General features: G+C 41.6%; 1 long non-coding RNA gene across 6 annotated transcripts in view; it reads right to left on the reverse strand.

Annotated features, from left to right (window-relative positions):
- Window positions 1-19,510, reverse strand: part of LOC103788748 (uncharacterized) — a 67,123-nt gene that overhangs the window by 15,479 nt on the left and 32,134 nt on the right. For 3 of the 6 annotated variants that reach the window (XR_013528466.1, XR_008477436.2, XR_013528469.1), the window contains one exon: window positions 1,566-1,649. The exons of the other annotated variants lie outside the window; for them this stretch is intronic. This is a non-coding gene — a long non-coding RNA (uncharacterized LOC103788748). Of the gene's footprint in view, window positions 1-1,565; window positions 1,650-19,510 lie in introns of those variants that run through there. 6 annotated transcript variants of the gene reach the window in all.

Below are 19,510 nucleotides of genomic sequence, written 5' to 3' on the forward strand. Positions count from 1 at the left end.
GGGATGCTTGCTGCAGTAGATTGTATTTTCCAAAAATGGCCACAAAATGGTTCTGATTCCACATGCTCATCCAGAAACTTTCTACTCCCTCATTAAGAGATAGAATCTATTTCCCTCCCCTTGAAATTGGGCTGCCTTTGTGACGTCAATAAAAAAAGCTGCTTGGAACCCCCACCCACAGCTCTTACCTCCCCTGATCCATGAGCACACCCCTCTGGGGTTATATTCTCTCCCATTGCCTTCCTGACTTGGGACTTTGACACTGGAGTTCACTCCCTCTGAGGACATAAATCCCCACTGCACTCTTTAGTCCCTGAGCTCCAGCCACCGCCCCCTCCCCAGACTTCCCTGTGTTCTGCCACCTCTTTGGGATCCGTGTAATCTGCCTCCAGTGGTTTCTGGGAGTGAACGCAGCTATCTTGCTGAGGGTAAGGTAGGGGATAGATGCAACAATGGGCTGATTGTTATTAAAAAAGGGTGGCAAGATGTTATCTTGAGATATTAATCTGTGGGTTTTTCTTTGCTCATTTCCTTGAACAGTGACCAAACAGCCTCATGCAAGAGTACAGTTGATAAAGAGGGACTGAAAAAAGCCAAAAATGTCAACATTCAGATTTGTGACTCTAAAACAGCATCTTAGAATCAAAAAAGTGAGGTTTTGGGCATAAAGCACAGAGACATGTATGTGGACCAGGGATAGGGATAGACAGACAGCCCCAACCCAATGCCTCCGAGGAGACCAGAGTAAGGTTTGCTGGGCCAAGGGAGGGGAGGAGCACAAGGTGAGGAGCAGGTCCACACTGAAGTCTGGGGAGCACCTGGAGTCTTCCCCATCATCCTCAGCAGCCCTTCAGCTGGTTGCATATTCCCAGAGATGTTTGCCGAGCCCTGTCTACACACCCACACTCCTCTAAATGGACACACCCTCCCCACTCCAGTGTCTAAGGACTCTCATGAGCCCTGCAGATCTATTAGGAACACTTTCAGCTGTAAGCAACAAAAGATATGATTAACAGTGCCTTAAACACTACAGGTGTATTTTTTCACATAACAGGAAGGTTACATGTGGGTACTTTGTTGGTAAAAATGCAGTTTATCCAGGACCTAGTTCATGAGATTAGGATTCAACTAGTTCTGGAATCATCTCAAGGAATCTATAATTCTGAAAACTTCCTAGGTGATTCTAATTTGCAGTCAAATATGGAAGCCACTTATCCCCAAGTTGACTAAGGCTGCTGTCCTCTCCCCTCTTCTGAGTTTTCAGAGTCCATTAGCTTTCGGAGGGGTCAGCAGTGCTACAAGTGAAGCCCTGACTCATGTGTTCGCTGATGGTCAGCAGACTGTTATAGCTCACCTTTTACCTGGCAGCATCAGCTCCTTGAGGGTTATGAAGTGTGCTAGAGACATGAGAATTCAGCAACATTTTCAAACTGGGTAGAGTTTCCAGACTGTATTTCTAGTGTTGTTTTTTTTTTTTTCATTCAAGAAAGATGGGTTAACCAGCCAAGTTAACATGGTTGTTTCAGTCTGTTTTGGGTTGCTAAAACAGAATTCCTGAGACTAGATAATTTATAAACAAGGATTTATTCGGCTCACATCTTGGAGGCTGGTGCTGGAATCTGGTGAGGGCTTTCTGGCTATGCCATCGTCTGGTGGAAGGTAGAAGGGAAAGAGAGAAAACGAGGCCAAAATCATTTTTTTATCAGGAACCCACCACCCCCAATAACCAACCCACTCCCAAGATAATGGCATTAAGACTGTCCTGATGACCTCATTACCTCTTAAAGTTTCCACCTCTCAACATTGCTACATCAGGATGAAGTTTCCAACACATAAAACTTGGACACATTTAAACCATAACAATGATGGGCCAAACAGCTTCTTTTGCCTCTATTTCCACCCCCAAAATTCACTACAGTATAGAAATTTCGTTAAATGAAAAAAAAAAACAAATAAATAAACCATCTCAAGGACAAAGCTAAAAGAGAAAGCAACAAGTGTGGAGAGAGAGAGGTAAACACAATGTTGGAAACTGGAAAGCAGGTGGGAAATGGTGAATAACTTAGAGACCAGGCACAGGTTGCAGAGAGGAGGCAGGTGTATAACAGACTGGCCCCAGAGCACCTGGTAGGGATAGAATTGGAGGCCCCAGGAACCTCTCCAGTTGTGGAGTGTTGGTTAAGAGGCTAAATACAGCTTGATCCTTTGATCGCTTCTCCACTCCATCAGACAAACACCCCTCGCATCCAACAGAAGACATACCAGAGAAGGGGATGGGGGACAAGTCAGCACGCTGAATGGTGGGAACAGCCAGCAGCCTTTTGCCACAGCATCTGAGAATCCTGGTGGCCCAGCTTAGACACGTGGGACAGCAGGCTAGAAATTTCTTCTCTAGAGAAACCGAGGTCCTCAAAGAAAAGACTTACAGACAATGACTACCAAGATTATAATCAAACATACATATTCAGAGAAAGCCAAGACATGCTTTACTGGGAAGGTACTGGAGGATATATTCCACAAAACAAAGGGGCAAACCAGAAAAAGGGCCTACAACGGACTCGAGAGACAGGGATCCAACTAAGGAGGGCTGAGTGACACATCAGAAAAGGCCCGTAGGCTCCGGAGGGAATACAAATTAAAAAATCAGTTGATTACCTGATGTGTTTGAACTATTAATACTTCTGGCAATGAACTGAAGGAGAATTGGGGACAGAAAAATATCAAAACAAGATAATTTTGAACTCCAGTGAGAAGTTGTGTAACAAAGGACATATTATCAGGGTAGACCATGTGCCTTACTGGGGAAAACATTTATAATAATCACAACAGTGTTAACTTTGAGTAGCAACTTAATAAAAAACACAATATAATTACATCGGAGGAACAGGGGAACAAAAGTGCTAAATTTTTATCTTTCATAGGAGGAAGTCAAAGTTTCTGCCTAATCTGAAAAATCAATGCGGAAGCATGTTATTTAGATACCTGGGGAAACGTGCAGAACTTTCAACTAGCTGCACCAGTTGAAAGTGAAACTTTGGTTTCTCTGATGAGAACAGCTGGGTGGGAAATGGTAATGTCAAACCACAGGGAATTTTTCTAATAAACAAACTCCAGACATTTGTGATTCTTTTCCTCCTGGATTACTGGGTTCAGCCAAAGTCCTCCCTAGAGCATTAGCCAAGTGTAAGCTGTAAGGAAACAGTGAACTTCATTTGAACTTTGTTTCATCTTTTCTTTTTTTTAAGCCAAAAATGGCATAACAAATAAGAGACAGAGCAGATGCAGATATGTAGGGGTATTAGTGCGGAGGGTCTATCCCTTGAGCCTTTCTTACCAACACGAAGAACTGTGAGTGGCTTCTCTACTGACCCAGTGTACTGGGCATTTCCCACATGTTTGAATGAAAGAGTGAATGAACAACAGAGAAGCCCATTATTCTTCACACATCAAGAGTGCTTAACACACACTGGAACTACACTGCTTGGTGCCAGCACCTCTATCTGGTTCACTTGGTGTTTTAATGACCTGTTGTGTGTTGTTATATATGAAGTGGGCACCATTGATGTGCAAGGGATACACCCCATCTTCAAAGATATTACAATCCATTTCGGGAGGCAAAATATGAATAAAGGAAAATTTAAACCAGTGACCACAGACAGTTAAGTTGTGGGTAGAGTGGAAGGAGCTGTTTTGGGTCTGGAACCCACCCCCAGAATGTGGGCCTGGTGTGGAGTGGAAAGGCTTTCCCAACACTGGCTGCAAATTCTAGGGTATTTCCCATGTATGTGTTCATGCTGAGGATGGGAATATGGGAAGAGAACGTCATGCCAAGTGATGCTTGTTAACAAAAGTCAACAAAGACCAAAGGTGGTTGGCTTCTCACAAGCATTCTCATGTTCCCCTCAGTGCTTTAACTCTAAGGCAGAGAAATAGCCATTCTCTTTCCTTCTCTGCCAGGAGGGCAGTGGGAGGGGCACTGGCCAGCTGCCTGTCCTGCTCACTCACCGGGACTGCAGAAGTCAATTGATTCCCTACTTCCACCCCCACCACCAACCTTGGGTATTTCTTCCCACTGAGACAATTATCAAACCATTGTCCATCAGTAGCTGAGAAATCATTTCCTGATCTGGACTCCTCTTTGGGGGGTGTTTTCTAGTGCTGGAATTCTGTGTCTCCTCTCCTGTATCCTCAATAAACCACCAGGCTCAGTGTCGGCCCCATTAGTTTATATCAGAGCAGCCCCTTCCTAGTTGTAGGAGGAGTATCCTGATGGCGGAGAACCCTTGGTCTCACTCTGCAATTGCTCAGACTTCCAAGAGTACAGTCTTCACTAAAGGCATTTCTTTAGCTCTTTGCTACTTTGCTTTTATTTACTCATAAAAATATCAGGACCGGGCGCGGTGGCTCATGCCTATAATCCCAGCACTTTGGGAGGCCGAAGTGGGTGGATCACGAGGTCAAGAGATCGAGACCATCCTAGTCAACTTGGTGAAACCCTATCTCTACTAAAAATACAAAAAATTAGCTGGGCATGGTGGCGCGTGCCTGTAATCCCAGCTACTCAGGAGGCTGAGGCAGGAGAATTGCCTGATCCCAGGAGGCGGAGGTTGTGGTGAGCCGAGATCGTGCCACTGGACTCCAGCCTGGGTAACAAGAGTGAAACTCCATCTCAAAAAAAAAAAAAAAAATGTATATATATATATCTCAGGAGGTGCAATATACATGCAGTTTTGTAAATATTCCTTTTTAGCAAAATGCATACTCTTGGCATCTCAACCTCCCTGACTTTGGGAAATAGGATAACTATAAGAGGAGCGCAGTCTTTAAAAGGCTCTTGCACTCTGTGGCACAGTTACTTCCGGAGACTTGGCTGCTTGTGTGCATTTTGGAGTTAGTTCAGCTCTGACTACATGCATCTAGAACAGATGCACACAGGAGACCCTCAAAAAATATTTTTAAAAGATAAAAATTAGGCCAGGTGCGGTGGCTCACACCTGCAATCCCAGCACTTCGAGAGGCCAAGGTGGGCAGATCACAAGGTCAGGAGTTGAGACCAGCCTGGCCAACATGGTGAAACCCTGTCTTTACTAAAAATACAAAAATTATCCAGGCATGGTGGCACACGCCTGTAGTCCCAGGAGGCTGAGGCAGAAAAATCACTTGAACCCAAGAGGCGGAAGTTGCAGTGAGCCGAGATGGTGCCACTGCACTCCAGCCTGGGCAACAGAGTGAGACTCTGTCTCAAAAAGAAATAAAAAAAAAACAAAAAGAATAAAAAGGTAAAACCTTGCGTCTGATGGCCGGAAGCTTACCCTACCACAATATGACAGAGTGTTGGCAATTTCTATTTTGTGTTCTATTCTCATGCATTTGTCCATCTGTGAACTTACATAGACTCCACCTATTTTGTTTGAGGCTGCGCTGGGAACTTATGCTGATTAACCTAGTGGCTCTATGTTCAGGTGTAGGGAGAAAGGCCTCTCTTCTTGCTCTTTCCAAATGAACTAATTCTTTAGATCAGCACCAGGAGGACAGGGCTCCAGCTGCCATTTTCCATGAACCATGCAGGCTCTCTAGCATGGATTTGGCATGTAGGAAAATCTCCGTGAAGGCAGAAAGCAGCTGAAGAAGTCACAGGAAGAAGCTCCCCATAAGCCCTGCCCCAGACATGCTCCATTTAAGGATTCTGTTATGGAGGCTTAGTACCAGCTATGTGTCACGTGTTAAGCTCTACTTTCAAGGAACCTATAGTCATGTGGAGCAGCTGGAAATTGCAGGGTCCTATGAGGGCGCAGAGAGCAGCATGTGGCCCAGATGGCCACAGAGAAAGTAATGTCTAAATGCTGACACCTAAAAGATGAGTAGCAATCATTAAGCCAAAGCAGGTGGGCAAGGAGAGGGTTCTCAGCAGGGAAGCAGCAGCTGTCAAAGCCCATAGGTGAGGGCAACTGTGATGTATTTGGGGTAAACTTAGAACAGAGAATGCAAGGGAAGGAAGCAGCCAAAATAAGAGGAGGTAAGGGAGGCCAGGGGAAGACCACAGAGGGATCATGTTAGAAGGTTTGGCTCCACCCTGAGAGAAATCAGCAGTCACTGAAGTAGTTTAAATGATCAGATTTGCATTTTAGAAATATCAAATAGTGGCCAGGTATGATGGTACATGCCTGTAATCCCAGTACTTTGGGAGGCCAAGGCAGGCAAATCACAAGGTCAAGAGATCAAGACCATGCTGGCCAACATGGTGAAACCCCATCTCTACTAAAAATATAAAAATTAGCTGGGCATGATAGCATATGCCTGTAGTCCCAGCTACTCAAGAGACTGAGGCAGGAGAATTGCTTGAACCCAGGAGGCAAAGGTTGCAGTGAGTCAGGATCGTGCCACTGTACTCCGGCCTGGCAACAGAGCAAGATCCCATCTCAAAAAAAAAAAAGAAAGAAAAGAAATATCAAGTAGTGATTTGAACCAGTGCAGTGGCAGTGGAGATGATGAGAAGCAGCAGAATTTAAGAATCATTTAGGAGGCAGAATTTACAGATCACGGAAACTGAATGAATGTGATGGATGAGAGAGAGGGGGAAGTCAAGATCAAGCTGCAGGTTTCTGGTCCAAGCAAGTGGGAGAATGGAGGTGCCATTCCTGAGCTAGAACTCATAGAAGAAAAGCAGGTTTGGAGAAAGTAGGAAGACAATTGATTTTGTTTGAACTGGTTGAATCTGAGTCACCTGTAGGAAATCCAAGTATAGACAGATGTCCATTAGATGGTTGTGCATTTGGGTCTGGAGCTTAGCAAAGAATCTGGGATTTGGAAGGCACTAGCATAGAGACAGCTGTGAAAGCCACGAAAGTCAGTAGGTGGGCAGGGGGTGTTGACTGGTTAGTTGATGGGTTAATTGGTTGGTTTAAAGGTAATACAGATAATTTATACTAGCTCTCCAGCTGAAGAATCAAAGCATATTTTAAGAAGATCAGTTTAATATTCCAAGACTAGAGCTTAACCAAGACCACACCGATTCTCTTCAAGGGCCTAGAGGTACACTGCCCAATACAGCAGCCACTAGCTGCATGTGCTTCCTTAAATTTAAATGAATTTAATTTCAGATTCACTTCCTCAGTCATACTTGCTACCTTTCCCAGGCTTGATAGACTCATATAGTTAGTGACTACCATATTTGGCAGCACAGATATTATAGAACATTTCCATCATCACAGATAGGTCCACTGGCCAGTGTTGCTCTAGAGTTACTTGCATTGTCAAAATAAAGGGCTGATGCAAACACCACAAGCATGGTGCAGCTTAAATTAGCAGAGGAGGGCAGCAAGATAATGCATATCCTTCCCAAGCCACTCATCACCCAAGAAAAATATGCTTAAACCAGGCTCCCCTGGACGCAGCCTGTCTTGTGCTCTGGAGAAGGAGCCCCTGCAGCTCTCCCTTTCACTATAGACTTTGAGATTGAGAACAGGTGGTAAAACCTAACCAAGGATGTAACTGGAGGCTTTTGTGGTAAGGAAGCCTCTTAGTGGAGATGAGTCTCCTGCCAGCTGATCTGGGGTCCCTGCTTCCAGGGTTCTAGAGAAAGTGAGCCATGGAAATTCCTTAGGCAGGGCAGAAGCCCTGGGCTTCTTGCTGGTTACCTGGAGAGATTCAAGTCATCTGGGGTACAGTACTACCAGGGCCTCCCCAATGATAATGCCCATTCTATGCTTCTTTTCTAGATTAAGCTTTAAACCTTTATTGACAATGTTACATTAATGATATAAAAAGTTGGACTCACAGGACATTGGTAGTCATCTGGTTTTCTCCAGATGCAGCTGGGAGAGATGATCTTTCCTCTGCTAATGGGCCTCCAGTAACCTCCCCAGTGGAGGATTTGTAATTTAGATAGGTGTGTGTGTGTGTGTGTGTGTGTGTGTGTGTGTGTGTCAGAGAGAAAGAGAGAATCTTTTATCAGTTCTGTTCCTCTGAAGAACATTGAATAATACACACAGATGATATCCAGCTCAACTACATTCCATGTAATAGCTACAATGGCAATCCAAACCCATATTAAGGGCTATTTGTGCTGTTTGTTACATGCCACAATGAACGTTTTCAGTCATGTCTGTGTGTGTGCAAACACACTTCTAAAATACATTCATAGAGGTGGAGTTGCTGGATCAAAGGGCACGGGCATTTAAATCTTGTTAGGTGTTGCCAACTTGGTTTCCAAAAAGTTGTACCAATTTACATGCTACTAGAGGAATAAGAATGTCCGGTTTTCCATATAAGAAGTGGTTGGTTGGTTGCTTAGTTTGTTGGTTGAAGATGGGCAACACTTAAGCATGCTTAAAATGATAAAATGAAAGAGGCAGGAGAAACAGAGAAAGAGAAGGTTATAGAAAGGGAGAAGCCAGAGGAGAAAGAACACAGTGTCGGTGCAGGGATTGACCATGGGGAGGAAGAGGGACACTCCCTCCATCACAACGAAAAGAGGAGAATGGGGTGGAGGTCGTCGGTTTGTTAAGTGTGGTGGCAGGAAGAGGTTTTTATTTCTTCTGAAAGGTAGAAGGAATGAGCGATTGCTTAAAGTGACAATGGAGGAATTAGGTTGGGAGGTTGGTGCAGAATGAGTATTAAGGTGACCACCATGAAGAATAGGAGGGAAAGTTGACTGGTAAAACAAAGAATGATCATCTTAAATCTTACTCCAATTCCTTAAACCTAGCTTGAATTTCCTGCATTTAACTTTTCAACATTTCCACTCAGTCTCCATCAATACATCACTCCCTCCTAACAGCACAGTGGAGGAGCTGCTTACAGGCAGGCCACCAACTGAGAATCCCTCACAATCGAGAAGGCAGGTGGGGACCTTCCCAAGGATGAAAGTTAAGTCCTCACTGCAGGGTTCTTCATGTACCAGAGGCATCCAAGTTCCCCCAGCTCTATAATCAAGGGCCTCTCTCCACTTGGTAATAGAGGCACCTATGTGTGGTTTCAGGATGTCCTCAAAACATCTTCCCCATCACTCCTAAAAATTCACCTCAGAGAGCTAAGAGTTGGTCCTTGCTTTGTGTTGAGGTGCACAACAAATGTCTGCTGGAGCGTATATTCCTGCTAAGGACACTTGAGATCCCTTAGTCGAGTCCTATTGCCCAGCTCTCTCCCCATCAGTTCATCCCATACTAACCCTCATCATGCCACTGCACTCCAACCTGGGCTACAGAGCAAGACCCTGTCTCAAAAAAATAAAATGAAATTTAAAATAATGACCCCCTGGGACAGGAGCAGGCAGCAAGCAGAAGGATCTTGTAGATAGGCTGCCTATGTGCTGCAAAGGGCAAGTCTCAGGAGGGACCCTAACATGCTGCCTTTGCCTTGAAGCTCCATGTTTCACTGTTTGGCCCTGCCAACACATGGAAATTAGATACCTCCTTTTTTTTTTTTTTTCAAATGAACAAGCCTAAAATTTTATTTGTTTACTTTTCAATGAATTTAAATCCTCCAGTGGTACAGCATCACATGGATTCTGTGCCCAATGGCCTCAGCAGGAGGGTGGCTGTGGAACTTGGCACAAACCACACTGCCCTTTCCTTAGGCAAAGTTACTTTCCCCGGATGACTCTGGTTTTGTTTTATTTGCTGCCAGGGATCACTGTGTTGTTCTTTGCACACATAAGTACATCCCAAATAAAATTCAGTTTCATCTAGGATATAAAACACCTTCAATTTCAACAACAGTTGTGTGCTCCCCCTGGTTCCAGAGATGCCACTGAGAGCCAGCAAAAGTGGCCTCAGAGCACAGCCTTCCAGACATGTTTGCCATTTCAGGAGCCCTATTCTTGCATGCTTCCACAGGCTCCAAGAGGGCAGAAGAATGAATCTGATATCCTTTGATAAAGAATCTCTCTTTCATTGGAGAAGAACAAAGTACTGTCTTATACAATGTATCCACAAATAAACTGTTTTAATTGTTGAATCTAAGATGTAGTGATACATGAAGTCCTAAATCTTACTCCAATTCCTTAAAACTAGTTTGAATTTCCAAACAGTTGGTGAGTGACCTACTATTTGTGATGGAAAATTAACACTACAAAAAAAATCGCTCCACTAGTAATTCCACCAGAGGAAAATTACTTAACTTCTCACTATTGAGGTTTTGAAAGACAGCATATCTATTTACCTGGATATCTTCCTAAATTTCATAATTAATCCTCAAATGATGCAAGTAAAAGTTCTACACGTCAGTAGGAGGAAATGGAATTGAATTTTATAAAGCATTAAGATTGCTCAAGATACAGCCTAAGGCCATGCTCCCTTGGGCTCTGGAGGATAATGTTCTCAGGCAAAGTAGAGTTAGAGTTGGAGAGAACTCAAAAAGGGCGCTGCCAAAAAGCATCGTGTAGCAGGATATGGTCATTGCAGTTTAGGAGGCCTTATTCCCCTTGAGTCAGTAATCATTACAATATTGAACCCTCCTGGGATACTTTTGAAACCTTAGAGGTCCCTCAAAGCCCCACCATGGGTCCAGTGCACCTGGTTACTGAGAAAGGTCATTTTTACAAATATCATGTAACCTGATGTCCTCTAAAGTGGTAGACAGCATGGAGGAGGAGGAGGAGACCCATCCTGACTGCTGTGTGTTGCAGTCACACCCTCCTCACTGAGATTCCTGCATCCACTCTGCCTTTCCACATTTGATAGCAGGGCAGTCCATGAGCCTTTGAAGACACAGTCTGAACACATCACACCTCTGCCTGAACATTTGAATGGCCTCACATCACTCTCAGAACAAAGGCCAAATCCTAATATGGTCTTTGGAACTTGGTATTTGTCTTAGTCCACTTGAGCTGTAGTAAAAATATCTTAGACTGGATAACTACAAAAAAAATTATCGCTCACATGTTCTGGAAGCTGAGAAGTCCAAGATCAAGGCACTGGCCAATTTGGTGTCCGGTGAGGGCCACTTCCCCATACGCAGTAGTCTTTTCACTATAAGCTCACATGGCAGAAGAGAAAAAATTAACTCTCTTGGTGCCTTTTATAAGGCATAATTCCATTCATGCTAGCTTCTCTTAATAACTGCATTGGGGATTAGGTTTCCACACATGACTGGGGGCAGGGGAACATTCGCATCAGAGGGGTATCTCACTTCTGCCCACCTGCTCACTTCGCTTCACCTTCCCCATCCTGCTTCTGCCACTCTGGCCTTCTGTGAGCTCCTCAAGTATTCCAGATGGGCATTTTCCCACTGCAGAGCTCTGCACATGCTGCCCCCTGACCGGGGGGCACTCTCCCATCCCCATCTCCTTGCCCTGCCAAAACTTTAGGAAGCTCAGTTATCTTGACTGGATTGCTTAATGTTAGTCTAATATGTAAATTCTTCAGCTGAGATAACAGGGTCCCCTTTAGTGCCATGAGTCGATGATAATTTTCTTTTTTTGGAGGACAGAGATAGAAAAGTTAAACTAATCAAACTACTGTTAAGTTGTAGAGAATAAAATTGAAGAGTAAACCTTTACTGTGTTAGGGGTAGAAATTTGCATGTTAATTACACCCTGTACAGGAGTGGTGGGAATGAACCCAAATGTTATATTTATAAAGGATGGTATAGCACTATGCCATTTATTCATGTGTCAAGTGTTTATTGAAAGCCTGTGATGTACCTGTGCCAGGTATTAGGAAAATAACATAATCAGCAAAACAGACATGGGCCTTGCCCTTTCGGGGATCACAGCTCAGTGGGCAAGGAAGAAGTTAATCAAATAATCATACACATAACTGCACAACTGCATATTGTGTTAAATACTCAAGGGAAAGGTTCTGAGAGGGGTAAACTAGTCTGGGTGGGAAGCTTACTGAGAAACAGACCTTTAAGCTGAGATCTGAAGCAGGAGTGTGAAACAAGGCAAGGGGGCCAGCCAGCATCACCACTGCCTTGCAGGAAGCCCAAAGCCTACCCTCCTACCAACATATGGAGCCCACCCCACATTGCCAGAGCCAAACAAGCCGTGCTCTCCTTCTCTCCTCACATAGAAACAAATATGCATCCACACCCAACGTTTGCAAGGAGACATAGCCCAACAGAAGAAGTAAAATCCCCACATGGATTACTCTTCTCCTACTTACCAAAATCAACCTGAAACTAAACACAGCAGTGCATCCACACTCTATTATGACTTCCTTTTTTATTTAACTTTATTAGTTTTTTTGTTTTAAATATTATGAACTTTTTACAAATCCAACTCTTTCAATGAACTAGAATTATCGTTTTCAGGGCCATGTTCACATTGCCAAAGGCAGGCGGGAGCTCTCCAGGTCAATGCCTATGTCCTTCTGTCACGGCTCCTCAACCACTTAAAATCGTTATTTTGCTCCAGATCAATCCTCAGGTTTTCTCTGACTAAGACAGAAAATCAGCTTCCCCGCAAGGGGCCCTGGCTCCTTATAGAGACCAAATTCTAAGCAGAAGGAGTGCACAAGACAGTGAGGAACAGCCTAGCATCCCCACTACTCTCCTGCATCCTTTGTGGTGCTAGAGTAAAGGTGTGTCTTTGAGGACTTGCATTCTCAATAATGCTCTGATTAACAGACCATGTTGCTGTAACCTACTTTTCTGATAGGATGACACTTCATTGACCATAACATTTGTTTTCTGCTTTCTTTCCTCAGGGAAACTGAGGCTGAGAGAGCTTATATGACATGTCCAGGACACCATCAGCAAGCAGTGGGATGCTATTTCAAACCTGGTCTAATCACAAAGCTCATATTCTATTACATCGCATTTTGTGAAACAGAAACTACAGTTCTGGTCATTCATTAATTTATCCCATATATCAATCTTCCTTTATAGCTTACAACTCACCTTCTTTCCTTCTCCATCCTGTTGCACAGTCATAAGATTATCTAAGTGGGTCCTGTCCTTCCTAACGTGCTGCCAAATTTCTTTTAATTTTTAAATACTTGAATAGAGACAGGGTCTCACTATGTTGGCCAGGCTGGTCTCAAACTCCTGGTATCAAGCAATCCTCCTGCCTCTGCCTCCCAAAATGTTAGTATTACAGGCATGAGCCACCATCCCCAGCCCACACTGCCAACGATGAGAAGAAAATGTTCCTAGAGGCCGGGCACAGTGGCTCATGCCTGTAATCCCAGCACTTTGGGAGGCCAAGATGGGCAGATCAAGAAGTCAAGAATTCAAGACCAGCCTGACCAACATGGTGAAACCCTGTCTCTACTAAAAATACAAAAATTAGCTGGGCATGGTGGTGCACGCCTGTAATCCCAGCTACTTGGGAGGCTGAGGCAGGAGAATCACTTGAACTTGGGATACAGAGGTTGCAGTGAGCCAAGATTGTGCCATTGCACTCCAACCTGGCCAACAGAGCAAGACTCCATCAAAAAAGAAAAAAATAAAATGTTCCTAGAATGACATTCAAGGAATGTTTTTAAGAAACAGCACTTTTATAAATTATTTTTATGCATTAAAGAATGATTCTCTCAGGCAATCACATTGGCTCATATTTCAAAGTTGTGGGAAGTAGAAAAGTTCCTTTTTAAAGTTTCCTTTCTTGTTAAGAATAAGCGTCCTAATAACTCTTTGTTAAGCCCTATCCTCTGTAGCTGTTAAACATGCCATGCTTACAGATACGTAGTATATTCTACATCCTTGTACTTTAACACAAAGTATCTGTGCTGGATGTGCTCCCAGGCATGTCCCAGCTCTCCATTGCTTTTACCTGTTTAGAAAAGTTTTAAGTTGTTAGCCAATTGGGTTTTAGTTTAGATTGTGAGGTCTGGCTCCAGCCAACAGAGATCAAACACAGAAGTAAGGATAACCCCAAATGCATAAGGAGTAATATGTCTGTTTTCCTTTGTTCACTGTACTCTTGTAGCAAAATGGCTAGTGAGAGTACCCTTTCTGCAGTCCAGGAAGTAAAAGTTGTGTTGCTGAAAGATCCTTTGTCTTAGTGCTAATTTTTCTTTGCGGCACTGAGCATCTATTTCCAACAAAGGTCAAGATCGGGATGAAGAGTAGAGGATAATAACAATAGATATCATCTGGGCAGTGTACGCCAGCAGAGCAACAGTAAGTGAGGATCTAAACCCTGCCAAGCTCTGAATTTCAGAATAAATGACCTGCTCCTTCCCCACAGAATTGACCTGAGGCTCAAATAAGAGCCCAAGAGCTCTTAGCCCAGCACCTGGCACAGATCAAATACTTGGAAAATGCCCACCAACGTTGGAAGCATTACTTCTTTCTGAACCACCAGCTTCTTGGGCATCATGTGTACAGTATTATGATTTAAGTTGGGATTACTGTAAACAAACAATCCTGCCTGTCGAATAGCAAAAATAATGGTTTCAAAAATCACTTTTCTTGAGAGAAACAATGTGTCATTTTGAGTTAGAGGAAGATGAGCTGGCCTAGTGAGGAGTGAGCCACAGCGAGGAATGGACCACCATGGGCCTCCTTCAAGAAGAGCTCCTACTCATCCTCTCACTGGGCCTAAGAAAAATAAATGAGTCAAAAAGTAACTGCACTTAGAACTATAGTTAATGGAAGTAAATTTAATGGACATCCTTACCAAGAATTAAGTCAAATGGTTTAAGCATTTAGGATAATTTGCCTTCATCAAAAATCAAGGGAGATCTTATTCTCAGTACATTTTTAAAAAAGACTTTAACTCACCCCAATCCTAATTCCCCCCAATACAGCACAGTTTACTTACTTTGGTTTCTTCATTCAGAGTGATTTTTTTTTTTTTTTTTTTTTTTTTTTTTTTTTTTGAGAGGGAGTTTCGCTCTTGTTACCCAGGCTGGAGTGCAATGGCACGATCTCGGCTCACCGCAACCTCCGCCTCCTGGGTTCAGGCAATTCTCCTGCCTCAGCCTCCTGAGTAGCTGGGATTACAGGCACGTGCCACCATGCCCAGCTAATTTTTTGCATTTTTAGTAGAGACGGGGTTTCACCATGGTGACCAAGACGGTCCCGATCTCTTGACCTCGTGATCCAACCACCTCGGCCTCCCAAAGTGCTGGGATTACAGGCTTGAGCCACCGCGCCCGGCCCATTCAGAGTAATTATATTCCCAAATTGGGGCCTACTAAAACCTTTGGTGGCCTTCCATCTGTAAAGATGGAAGAGTAAATAAAAGTGCAACCAGCTTAGTAGAGTGTGGTAATGTTGCAGTGGAGAAAATTAACAGTCCCTCTCCCACATATTACAAAAATCTTCTTTGAAATAAAGCAGAAGGAAAAAAGTTAGTCAAAGCTGTTCTCAGTATCTGTAGAGAGAAACACAAATTGATGATAAACAATTCAGTTCCTGTTTTCTCAAGTACACAATAAGTTTGCTGAGACAGCTCTGAATGCCATAATTAATGACTGCAGACAATTGGATAGAATTTTTAAAATATAATTAAATATATATATATATATATATATATATATAATGTCTATCAAGTTCAAAAGCAGTGCTTGAAATAGGTGCTAATTCATACATTACAGTGAAAATTTAAGTTATAGTGTTACATATATATCTGTTTGGATATATAAAAAATATATACATATAATTATATGTATATGTAATCATAATTGGTACATCTCTATCATCCATCCAAGTGTTCATGTAGGGATTAGCCTCTCAAATTTCTAATAAATTCAACACAAGTTTTGGAACTCCCTGTGAAGCCCCTCTATGAAAAGGAGGATAGAAAAATTATACACATAAATATACATTTTTCATCAACAATGTGGATGTCAAGGGAGTTTGTAATCTGCCTGCTTCTGTGGATAAAAAAGAATATGTTTTTCACGTAAAATCAAACCCCAACCCTATTCCACTTAAGGGGAATGGTATTCACATTTACATTTTCCCCAGATTACAGGAATCCTTACTCAAAAAATTAAACTGAGAGCTAGTCTGGGACCCACAAAGCCCTGTGATCTAACAAAGACAACCAGCCTTGTAAGAACATAGTAAAGGAAGTGAGACCTCAAAAATGTGAGACCATGGACTCATGTACCCAACATTAGAGATATATATTTTTTTGTCACATTTGAAGCATTTTGGAAAAAACTGAACATTCATAAAACTTGATCACTGAATGAACATCAAAAGGAATCTCAGTAAATAAAAGCTCAATATCATTCAGATTAAGTTCCCAAACCATAATAAAATACAATGAAAAATCCAAAACAAATAAAAAATGAACCAACATGTTTGAAAAATAAGAAATACTTTTCATATTTTTTTTTTGAGACAGAGTTTTGCTCTTGTGGCCCAGACTGGAGTGCAGTGGTGCAATCTCGACTCACCGCAACCTCTGCCTCCTGGGTTCAAGCAATTCTCCTGCCTCAGCCTCCTGAGTAGCTGGGATTAAAGGCACCTGCCACCATGCCCAGCTAATTTTTTGTATTTTTAGTAGAGATGGGGTTTCACCATGTTGGTCAGGCTGGTCTTGAACTCTTGACCTCATGTGATCCACCTGCCTCAGCCTCCCAAAGTGCTGGGATTACAGGCATAAGCCACCGCACCCAGCCAGAAATACTTTTCTAATTATCTCATGAGTTAAATAAATTATTTTAAAAATTACAAAATACTGTGTTTAAAAATGGATACCAAAGAAAACCCTACATATCATACGGAATCAGGTAATGCAGAACCTAGAGAGAAAAAATCAGATATATTTGAAAAAAGAAAAATTTAAAAACTAATGATTTAACAGTCAGTTCAAGAAGTTATATAACTAATAAATGAAATAAAATAGAAGGAAAAAACTAACAAATATAAGAACAGAAATGAATGAAATAAAAAACAAAGGTAATAAACAGATTTAATAGACATAGTATCTCATGCCTGTAATCCCAGCACTTTGGGAGACCAAGGCAGGAGGATCATTTGATATCAGACTGGGCAACATGGCAAAACCCCATCTTTACCAAAAATACAGAAGTTAGCTGGGCATGGTGGCCATGTGTCTGTGGTCCCAGCTAGTCAGGAGGCTGAGAGGTTGGAGGATTGGTTGAGCCTGGTAAGCCAAGGCCGCAGTAAGCCATGATCATGCCACTGTACTCCAGACTGAGCAACAGAGGGAGACCCAGTTTTTTAAAAAAGGAAGTTAGATAACTAATAAACAAAATAAAGTAGAAGAAAAGAGCTAATAAATACAGAAACAGAAATGAATAAGAAAACAAAGATAACTAAATAGATTTAATGAAACCAAATGCTGACTCTTAACAAAGACTTGTAAAATAAATAAAACCTTCACAAACCTAGTAAATAATAAATTAAAAAGGCACAGATCAACAACACTAAAAATAAAAATTATAAAGGGAATTTTAGAACCTCATGAAAAAATATTGTGAACAACAATATTATAATAAAACCATAGATGAAGTACATAATTTTCTAGGAAAATATTTTAAAAACCCAAGAAGAATAAAAAATCTGAAAAGATCTCTAAGCAATTAGAAACAATCAATAATTTAAAAATTTAATCAATGATTTAAAAAAATCAACAACTCAAGGGTGAAGGGGTGGGAGGAATTTATAGAATAACAGTTGAGCATCACAGATTTTGAAAAAGAAAATGGGATAAGAGATGGGCTTGCACTGGCAGGTGTGAACCCACATGATAAGTATATTAAATCTACACTATAATTATTATAAATGACTGAAATATGTTCTTCCATAATGAAAACAGACTATTCCATTCAGCTGAATAAAAGGTATAAAGAAATCAACAACGAAAACAACACTCTTTCAAAATGATATACCACTTTAGAAGACAGCGGCAGTTTCTTACAAAACTAAAAATATTCTTACCATATGATTCAGCAATTGTGCTTCTTGGTATTCACCCAAATGAGCTGAAAACTTATGGCCACACAAAAACCCATACATGAATGTTCATCGCAGCTTTATTTATCAAAATTGGCAAAACTTGGAAGCAACCAAGATGACCTTCAGTAGGTCAATGAATAAAGAAATTGTGGCACATTCAGACGATGAAATGTTATTCAGTGCCAAAAAGAAATTACCTACCAAGCCATGAAAAGACATGGAGAAAACAAATGCATATTCTTCAGTGAAAGAAGCCAATCTTAAAACACTACATACTATACCATTCCAACTACGCAACATCCTGGAAAAGGCATTTGATGCCTTTTCCAGATCAGTGGCTGCCAGGGATTGGTAGGGAGGAATGAAAGATGTTGAAGATATGTTCAACAGAGCACAAAGGCTTTTTGTGATAGGGAAACTATTATGTATGATGCTACAATGGTGAATATATGTCCTTACACATTTGTCCAAACCCATTGTAGTATCATACATTGTAATATTCACATTGTAGTAACATGATACTACAATGGTGAATATATGTCATTACACATTTGTATAGAATATACAACACCAAGTGTGAACTCTAATGTAAACTATGTACTTTGGTTGATAATGACGTGCCAATGTGGGCTCACCAGTTGTAATAAGTGTATCACTCTGGTGCAGGATGTTGATTGTGGAAGAGGCTGAGGAAATATGGGAACTTTCTGTACCTTTCGCTCAGTTTTTCTATGAACCTGAAACTGATCTAAATAATAATGTCTATGTAAGAAGGAAAAAAGAGCAACAGTCCTTGATGGTTTTACAATTGTTTTACCAATCCTTTGAAGAAAACAAAGATCTTAAATAAAACATTAGCAATCTAAATCTGCCATTGTACTATATTTTTAAATTTAGGATTTATTCCCAGAATGAAATGATGGCTTAACTTCAGAAAATCTATCAATGTAGAAACTAACTTAACATGTTAAAAAAGAAAAAAAGTGTATTTCTTTCAATAACTCTAGAAAACACACTTAACAACTTTAAAGCTTGTTTGTAATTGGAAAATAAACTCTTAGCAAAGTAAGAAGACAAGGTAAAGCTCATGATTTTCTCAAAGATGTCCTCTAAAAGATTACAAAACATTATAGTTGATGAAGACACATTAGAAGAATTACCTTACAATTCAAGAAAAATTTCAGGATTTTCAATATCATCCCTTCTATTTAACCTAAGCTTTCACCCAGCAAAATAAGGCCAGAAAAAAATAGAAAATGTATATGGTTTGGAAAGAAAGAAACAACCTTGCCATTAATTGCTAACACTATGAATGTTTGCAGTGCTTTCTGTTGCTGGGTAACAAATAACCACAAACTCAGCAGTTTAAAAACCCACATTTATTATGTTACAGTTCTGTAGGTCTGAAGTCTGTATCTCTATTCAGGGTGTCAGCAGGCTGAAATCAAGGTGGGGCCCTATTTCTGCTCTCAGCTGGAGCTTACGATCCTTTTCCAAATTCATGTGGTTGGCAGAATTCAGTTCCCTGGGATCGTAGCACTGAGGCTTCCATTTTCTGATGATTGTTGCCTGGGGTGTGCTCTCAGCCCCTAGAAGCCACCTGCAGTCCCCTGTCACTTGGCCTACACTGTGACAGCTTACTTATTTATATTCAAAGCCACCAGGAGAATCTCTCCCTTTGGTC

This window comes from Callithrix jacchus, chromosome 17 (assembly GCF_049354715.1).
Source record: "Callithrix jacchus isolate 240 chromosome 17, calJac240_pri, whole genome shotgun sequence".
Taxonomy (NCBI): domain Eukaryota; kingdom Metazoa; phylum Chordata; class Mammalia; order Primates; family Cebidae; genus Callithrix; species Callithrix jacchus.